The 9,165-nt window shown below is 55.9% G+C and overlaps 1 long non-coding RNA gene across 1 annotated transcript; it reads right to left on the minus strand.

The window, feature by feature from the left end:
- Nucleotides 1–7,842: 7,842 nt before the first annotated feature.
- Nucleotides 7,843–8,785, minus strand: LOC149523256 (uncharacterized). Its single transcript, XR_016347141.1, has 3 exons — nt 8,668–8,785; nt 8,066–8,133; nt 7,843–7,948 (listed from the first exon to the last, which is right to left on the minus strand). It is a non-coding gene; the product is annotated as an uncharacterized LOC149523256 (long non-coding RNA).
- Nucleotides 8,786–9,165: the final 380 nt, after the last annotated feature.

Raw genomic sequence — 9,165 nt, forward strand, 5'->3', positions numbered from 1 at the left:
CAGCATAACTCAACTGCTGCAGCCTGGATGTTATGAAAATCATATACTGAAAAGAATTAGGAGGTGTGGGGGCTAATTAGAAAGCCCACTCTCCTTACCAAATTAATGCTAGACAAATCTGTGTAATTAAGAAAAGTAATTTAGCAGGATCAAGACAGATCATAAGAGGAAAAAAAAGAGCCCGGTCTGCAATACGAGAGGGAAACTGAACCATGCCACTGTTGGGGAGGGCTAGCAACTCTAAGGTAATTCAAGGGAGTGGAAGGTCACGAGTACCGATGAAGCGCTCTTGTTCTCAGAAAATTGCAGCTCACTTGCACATGAAAATGGTAAGGAACTAGCTGTAACCCGGTCCCCTAACAGATCTTAGGCAGTATTTTAAGTTATAATAGGCCACCCCGATGGGGGGGGAGAAATGTTTTCTTGTCTTTCAGATCATCAGAAAGCGCTGGCGCCAGTTGAAGAAAAACAACAACAAAATGCCATGGTTCTGTGTCATGACATGTGTTTGTGTTCTGTCCAAGTTTGTCTTGTGTGTCTTAATTGTAATACGTATTGCAAATGTTGTGAATAGAAAATTGTTTAGGCTAGGAGAATGTTAACAATGTCTCCACAGGTGAACAAAAAGAACTGGAAGGAAGCAAGGAGTACATCACGTCAACAGAAGGATGGGAGACAGTACTAGCTCCTTCCCACCAGACTAGTTTTGTTTTAATGGCCATTGCTAACTTGCCCTCATTTGGATATCATCAACCAGGACTTTAAGGACAAAATGGAGCCTCCCAGTTGTGCACCATGCCCTGAACAGGCCCCTGTTCCAGAACAAGGACAACTGTCACTGGTCCTTACCTTGATGATGTTCCACACTGGTACAGACCAGCTGTGTGCTAGACTGGTTAATCAAATTGGCAAATACCTGATTAGGCAATGACAAGGCTTAGCAGATACCATCGCAGATTGGTTTGAGCCTGGTAACCCTATCAGCAACACTTATGTCATAGCCCAGAAATTGTATGAGAATCCAGACTTGTAAATGCAGTAATATCCAGTGCCCGTAAAGGCCTACACACCAGCCAAGCTAATCAATTGATCCTAAATAGTTTGAAGGATCTGTCCAGCTCTGTAGACCTAACCTGATGTTTGGACCAGAAGCTAATTGGATTGGAAGTAAAATAAAGAAATTAGAAGGCCAGTATTGAAGAATAAGGTAAGCTTTAGCCACTACCACTTAGTTCTTATGGTGGTGAGTCCCCAATCTCCCCTGTGCCTACCCATGGGAGTAGGGAAAGAGAGAATCCATGAGGACCCAAAGGCCCACCTGGACAGGGCATAGTACAACCATTTGTTTTTGGTCCCTCTGAGGATTCCTCACTCAGGGTACGTCTACACTACAGCGCTAGTTCGAACTAACTTAGTTCGAATTAGTTAATTCGAACTAAGCTAGTTCGAACTAACGCATCTAGAACTAAAAACTAGTTCGAACTAGCGTTTTGCTAGTTCGAACTAGTAAGTCCACATTGAGTGGACTCTGAACAGGGCTTAAGGATGGCCGGAAGCAGTGCCGGCAGGGCATAAAAGGAGGACTTAGAGCATGGAGATGCTGTCTCAGGCTAGCCGAGGGCTGCGCTTAAAGGGTCCCGACCCCCACCCCGGACACACAGTTCTACGGGGTGCCCCGCTTGCAAAGAAGTTCTGGCTTGGAGTGCCCTGAGTGCCCACACTGGGCACATCACACCACTCGGCCATCAGCCCGGCTGCACTTGCCGCAGGCTGCCATCTGGGGAGAGGGAGTAATTGGGGGGCTGCAGGAGAGCTTCCACCCCCAGAAGCCCGCAGAGCCAGCCCAGTCCTCCCCATCGGGGGCTCGTACCCCATTCCTCCCTCACCTCCTTCCACTTGCCCTTCCCTAGCCCCCCTTCTTATTGATGTACAAAATAAAGATAACGTTTCTTCCAACATTGACTCTGTCTTTATTGAACAAAACTGGGGGAGACTGGGAAAAGGAGGTGGGAGAGGGGAAGAGAAAGGCTGGGAGAGGGGAGGGCAACTAACATGATCAGGGGTTGGGAACAGGTCCCAGATGAAGAGAGGCTACAGAGACTGGGACTGTTCAGCTTAGAAAAGAGGAGACGGAGGGGGGACAGGATAGAGGTCTCTAAAAGCAGGGGTTGGGTGGAGAGGGTGCATTCAGAAAAGTTCTTCCTGAGTTCCCATAAAGAAGGACTAGAGGACACCAAAGGAAAGGAATGGGTAGCAGGCTTGAAACTAGTAAGAGAAAGTTGTTGTTCTTGACAAAGCAAATAGTTAACCTGTGGAACTCCTTGCTGCAGGAGGCTGTGAAGGCTAGAACTAGAACAGAGTTGAAAGGGAAGTGAGATAAAGTGATGGAGGTTGGGTCCATGGAGTCCTATTAGCCAGAGGGTAGGAGTGGTATCCCTGCCCAAAGTTTGTGGAAGGCTGGAGAGGGATGGCACGAGACAAATGGCTTGGTCATTGTCTTCGGTCCATCCCCTCCAGGGTCCCTAGGGTTGGCCGCTGTTGGCAGACAGGCTACTGGGCTAGATGGACCTTTGGTCTGACCCAGTACGGCCATTGTAAGCTCAGGGCTCAGTGTCGGGGGTCTCAGTGGACCCCCTTGATTTTCATGCACACCTGGTCCTGGGTGGCCAGGCTGGCAGCTCTCCTGCCCTAGACGGCCACTTTCCTGTGCCTAGTGCGGAGATCGTGGACGAGGTCCACGATGTCCGCACTAGCCCAGGAAGGTGCCCGCCTCTTGCGGTCCAGGGCAAGCTCCTGGGAGCCGCCAGCCTGGTCCCGGCAAGAGGGGGTGGGCTGGGGGGCATCGGGTGGGTGGCTCTGTGCCGTGCCAGGTGCAGGGTCTGCTAGCTGGGTGCTGGCAGGCTTGCACCTGGCACGGGCACCGTAGCCAGCCCGTGCCCCTTTAAGGGGTCCGGGGCCGGGAGGGGGGCATAGAGTTTCCCTGGTGTTGGCCAGAGTGGCCACCAGGGAAACCTGGGGAGGGCTAGCCTCCCACTAGTTCGAACTAAAGGGCTACACAGCCCTTAGTTCGAACTAGCTAGTTCGAACTAGGCGTTAGTCCTCGTAAAATGAGGTTTACCTAGTTCGAACTAAGCGCTCCGTTAGTTCGAATTAAGTTCGAACTAACGGAGCGCTAGTGTAGCGCATAGGAAAGTTAGTTCGAACTAACGTCCGTTAGTTCGAACTAACTTTCTAGTGTAGACATACCCCAAGATCAGATCAGAATGGTAACCTCCCTGTTTGTACCAAAGCAAGGGCATATAGATAGAATAGAAGGCATTGCTTATTCTGAAGGTGTGGGAGCCTCCCTATACCCAGGGATTGTTGCACCCACTTTGATAAGGAAATTTTATGTACCTGCCCATTTAACATCATGACGAATCTGCCTAGGCTTGATGTGGTTGTCATAGAAAAACAAATGAACATCGAGCTGGTCCAAATGAACGGTACCTACTGGTGTTTGACTACCCAGACAGATCACTCCATCCTGCCCCTCTGTATATCCGTCTGTGTGCATAACAGTCCCTCATCAAGCGGCCTAACCGTCAATAGAATGTGGATATATCGCACTTTGGTAGTGGAGGTAACCACACATGAGATGCTGAGTGGCACGGCGGAAGTAAGTACCAAGAGGAGGGTTTACTGGCCCTGCAGGCAAAGATCAAGAAGTTGGTGGCCAATGCCCAAAGATATATCGGGGCTGGCCGTCTGAGGTACACACAGATAGGGAAACACCGTGGACCATGCCAAACACCTATCTCTGCAGCACTCAACCAGGCAGTAGAGGTCAAACCTATAATCATGGGCAGTGCCAGTAAGGCGACGAAATATCTTGGGGATGGATTTGAATAGTGTTTGCCAAATTATGTAGAGAGTTTAGATTTTAACATTTATAATAATGATAGTGCTGTACCAGCATTTCCAGAGTAAATTAAAATCCCTTAAATTGTTGTATTTAACCTAGTAGATTAAGAAGAACCCCAAAGTCAAGAGAAAAGAACTATAGGAGTAAACTGAGGCAGTCCATGGTATCTTGCTAAGGACTAACAAACTCAAATCATTAAGTCAGCCTGAGAAGCGTATGCTACAGCAGTAACTGCGACCCTGGTTCCCCTGGCAACCACATGCCAAAAAGGCCTCACTTTGATAAGGCCGGTATCAAGCAACCGCGTGGGATTGTTTTTACGGTTTGCTTTATTCCTAGGAAATAACCTTGGTTCCAAAAGAGCTAGCTGGCTTTTGGCTCAGAGAATAAAGACTCTTATGTCCATCAGCGCTGTGAAGTGCCAAGAACTGACTGTTGGCCAATGCTTCCCATTGCAAAATGATCCTACCCCGACTGCTGATAAGCCTCTCTCTTCTGGTCCTGCTTTCCCACCTGTTGGACACCAGAAGAATCGAAATATTACAGGGTGATGTGCTAGTAACCTCTCCCCTGCATGATGCTGAACCACGACTGTTTCAAAGAAAAAGAGGAAAACTCTTGTTGTGCTATGTTGGTACACATTCCTGTTTAGTTTTGTTTTGTTGTGATTAGATTATGCTTAATGCCCTGTTTTATACCTTGTATAATTGCCTCTATATGTCGCACTGTATTGACTACTGTCAACCGTGAAATGCTTGTACATTACCAAAGATTAACCAAAGAAGAAACTGATGAGGTATAAGAAAGAGAAAGCCTCTTGAGGGGGGAATTGATGTGTAAAAGGGAAGTCAAATCCCCCGGAGCCATTGATTCCCCTATGAGGGGCACGTACAATATATATACATTGCTAATGCTTAGATATATTTGCTATTTGTATAGGAGTAAGACATGACAAAGGTTAGGGCCTGTCACAGGTAATAACTTATAATAAGGAGACGAGGGGAAGTGAAACCAGTCTTCTGTTAAGTAGAGATATGGATAGATTCCACATCCTTTAAACTTGTGACCGGCTCAAGCAGGAAAGGAAAAAGGGAAGTATGGCTCGCCCATTGTTCAGCAAAAGTGAATGACTGTAAGACAGCTGTAACTGCAAAGTCAGCAAGTAGGCATTGTATTTAACCTCATTGGGAAAATTAACCTGACCTATAGGAATGCTAAACGTCAAAAATGAAGTAACCTATCATGTTAAGGCACCTAAACCAGGAAGGATGTGAACCCTATAAAAACCCCTGCATATGAGATGTTGGGGGTCGGCTCTGATTTGAACATTGAGTTCCTTAGCCGTACCTTGGTTGCAACCAATAAACTTGAGTTGGACCCAGCCTGAAAGTGTGACTCTCTTCTTGGGGTAAATCAGACTAGCCTCCAAGGGGACGAAACCTTGCAATTTATGCAACACCAGACCCCAAACGCCTCGGTAGAAATGTGGCCCTTGATCAGTTGCCAAAATGGCCCCCCCATTACAAATTATTGACCAAGCCTGATCCAAATGTTTTTTGAAACATTGTTTAATGAGAATGTAAATACAATTCAATACAATTGGGAGGGTTGGGGGGAGGGGGACGCAGCTGCTGGCTCCTCAGCTCTTGCTGCTCTCACTGGGTGTCTTCCTGCTGCAAGGGAAGCAGAATCCGTCACATTCATCCCTGGGGACTCAGGGGAACTGGCCCCCCAGCATTTCCACCCTCCTCCCCCCTGCTCTCTGGTCACCCCCCGTCAGGCCCGCAGGGTGAGCTCCTGACCCCCCCCCCCCCCACAGAGCTCCTGACACCTCGGCCCCCTCCCGCCTCCTAGGACAGTTTCTGTGTTCAGAGCCTCCCCCACCCCCAGGGACGCTCGCAGGGGCAGGAGGGATTCTGCCAGCAGGGACGTGGGGTGGGGGCAGCCTGAGGAAAGGGGCGGGGGACTCCCTGAGGGGATGGGAAGGAGACCCTGGCCCTGCCCCACTCTCCTGATCTGCTCCGGCTGCTCACCATGTATTCCAGGAGCTGATGGGCCTGCCCATGCAGGGCGTGGGCCAGGACCAGCCCGGCCTGGCTGGGGCGCCGCAGGGGGGAGCGGGCAGCGAGCAGAGCCTTGTCCAAAAAGCAATTCTCCTGCTCTGGTGTAAAGAGCTGCCCAAAGACCTGGAATCAAGAGCACAGGAGGTTTCAGCTGACGGCCCAGAGCCCGGCCCCAACTCCTGGGGCTAAAACAGCTTCCTCCTCCCCCAAACTCCCTTCCAGACCCTGCACCCAGACGCTCTCCTCACCCGGCACCCCAACCCCTGCCCCAGGTCACAGCTTCCTCCTGCCCCCAAGACCCTCCTACCCCCACGAGGGCCCCAGCCAGCCCCACCCCCGAGCCCTGCCCTGCCCTGGCAGCGCGTCCTTACCTCTCCCACCCTCACGCTGTTGCTGTGAGCCAGGACCCATCTTTCTTTGTAGTAGTGTCTGCACCACAGGTCCTCTGCCTGGTGGATGTTGAGGCCTGCAAGAGACACAACAGGGTCATTCTCCTGGCAGGTCTGAGCCCTTCCCCTCCCACGGGTCCCTGCAGGCATCCCTGGGCAAATGGAGGGGCACAGGGGGCAGAAGGAGGGGAACACAGAGGGACGCATCCCCCCTTGGGCCAGTCTGGGGGAAAAGGGCTGGGTCCCCTCCCCCCGCCGCCGGCACCCTCAGGGTGTCCCTGGGGCCCAGGTCCCGGCTGGGTTCCTTACCCCTGTGGTGCAGGAGGAGTTGATACAGGCTGTGCACCCCCTCCCGGGCCAGCCGGCTGACGTCTTCGGATGGGTCCGAAATAAAAAGGCCCAGCTGGGCCACGTGGTGACCCATCCTCGGCCAGTCGGCGGAGTTCTGAGGGGAGAGAAGAGGGGGGGGTCCCTCAGCATCCTGGGGCTGCACGTCCCATGCAAACGGCCGCCGAGGCGGGTCTGAGCTCGGGGGACGGACAGAGACACCTCCCGGGGCGGGGCGGGGCGGGGCCGGCCTTGCGAGGAGACAACCCTGAGCAATGGCCCCGACTGAAGGGTCACTCCGGGGGTGGAACAAGGGGATCCACTGACGGCCACTCCCCAGTCCCCAGGCCCAGTCCCTCAAGAGCCCCCCTGAAGGGCCCAGGGTCGCCCCTCCCCGGGGAAAGGAGAACGCGGCCCATTCCCGGCCCATTCCCGGCCCTGCCTCTGCCTCTGCCTCCCGGGGACGCTCCCAGCCCCGCGCCCTGCAGCCCCAGACCCCCCGGCTCCGAGGTCACTTACGTCAAACCCCGGGAGGGTGGTGGCGACTCCCAGCAGGGCCGTGGTGCTGCCAAGGGCCCTGGCTCGCTCCTGGGGCAGGCGGGACTCCAGCCACGGGCTCAGGTGCTGGGGGGGAAAGAGGCAGGTCAGGACCCGTAGGGAGGTGCCGGTTCTGGGCAGAGCCTGGGGCTCCTCTCGGACTGTGCCCCCCCCAGCCACTGACACTGCTCCTCTCTCGGCCCCCCGAGGAAGCAGGGACAATGGCCCCGTCCCCCCCACGGGGCTCACCTCCATTATGAGCTGCAGCCGGGCGGTGTCTGGGGACTCGGCGAGGAGGCTCGCCAGTAGGGCCTGGAGGTCGAAGGGAAGGGCCCGGATGAACTGCTGCAAGACAAGGGGGAGCCCTGGGTCAGAGGGGGGTTGGGGTTGGGGAATCCAGGCCACCCGCTGGCTCCGGGGTGCAGCCTTGAGCAGGGTCTGAGCCGCCTCGCAGAGCAGGGAGGAGCCCAGGCTGGGCATGGAAGGGACGGGCCCCCCGGGAGAGCAACGGGAACCCTGGAGGGAAGGATCCAAACCTGCAGCTTCTTCTCTCCCTCTGCCACCCCCCCCCCCCTCTCTGGAGCTCCAGCCCAGCCCGGGAGCAGGGCCCGGAGGGACATACCTGTGTGTGGATGGGCTCCTGCTGCCAGTCCCCAGACACTGTCTGTCCCACGGCCGCCGTCAGCAGGGGGCTCAGGAGCTGGGCCCGCAGGGGAGGCTGCAAGGTGCTGGCAGGAGAGAGGGGCAGAGGCTGTTAATTCAGCAGCAGGAGACAGAGACTTTCCCACTCCCTGGCCAGGGGATCTGCTCTGGGGGGAGTCGGCGGGGGGGGGGGGGGTCGGTACCTGAGGCTGCAGGCGGCGTTGAGGCAGTCGGCCAAGACCAGCGGGGGGGGCGAGTCCTCCATGATCTCCTGGGAGACCCAAGGAGACAAAGGGGCGTGTGAGGCTGGGCCCCCAAGAGACGCTCACGCGGCCAGCGCCCCCACCCAGCAGGATCCAACCCCACTGCCTCCCGCTGCCCTGTAGCCCCCCTGCCCGGCACAGGGCCCCTCCCAGCACCCCCCTCCCAAACCGGGACCAGCTCAATCCTTGTCCCCAGGCCGTCTCCTGCCCCTCACTGCCCTGGTGACCAGCCTCTGAACCTCCTCATCCCTGCTCCCCAGGCGCATCCCCAGCAGCCCGCTCGGCTCCCTTCCAGCCCCCCATGGCCCGGGGAGACCCCTCCCTGTCCCGAATCCCCCTTCCTGTCCGGCACCCCAGACCTGCCCCATTTCTGTGTCCCTCCCTCCTCCAGCATCCCCACCCACCCTCCCCATGTCCACCTCCAGCCCTCCTGGCTCCACCCATCCCGTTTCCAGCACCCCCACCCGCCGCCATGGCCCAGGCAGACCCCTGTCCAGCCCTCGCATCCCCTCCCCTCCTCCCAGCCGCCGCGACTCGCTTACAACGATCCTGGCCATCATGGTGTCCTTGCAGCAGCGCGGCGCCAGGGTGTCCTCGCCCCTTTGGAGGGCGGCGAGGCAGGCGAGGGGGATGGCCAAGAGGAACCGCTGCAGGGCCGCTGGGCTCTGCGCCCCAGAGAGAGTCTGTGAGCCTGGGGCCTGCCTGCCCCCCACGGACAGCTGCAGGGCTCAGGCCTCCCAGGAGTGGAGGTGGGAGCTGCCGGTTGTCCAAGCACCCACACTCCCCCCAACTGCTGCCTCAGGCTTGTGGGGGCCCAGCTGGTGCATGACAAGAGCCCCCAGCTTGGGGAGTCCAGGTCATGCAGGAGAAGGGGCCCCAGGGGGATCCCCAGGGACAAGCCCCTCCCAGAGGGGGGGGGACGTGCTGGGAAGGGGCCGGACAATCTCGGGTCCCCCCCGTGTGGAGAAGGTTCCTACCGTGTCCCGGGTGTGGAGCTGCTCTTCGATGTCGTAGATGGCCCCTTCCTCCACCCGGGAGTC

The sequence above is a fragment of the Pelodiscus sinensis genome, chromosome 18 (genome assembly GCF_052426305.1).
Source record: "Pelodiscus sinensis isolate ZL-2025 chromosome 18, ASM5242630v1, whole genome shotgun sequence".
In the NCBI taxonomy this organism is placed as follows: Eukaryota; Metazoa; Chordata; order Testudines; family Trionychidae; genus Pelodiscus; species Pelodiscus sinensis.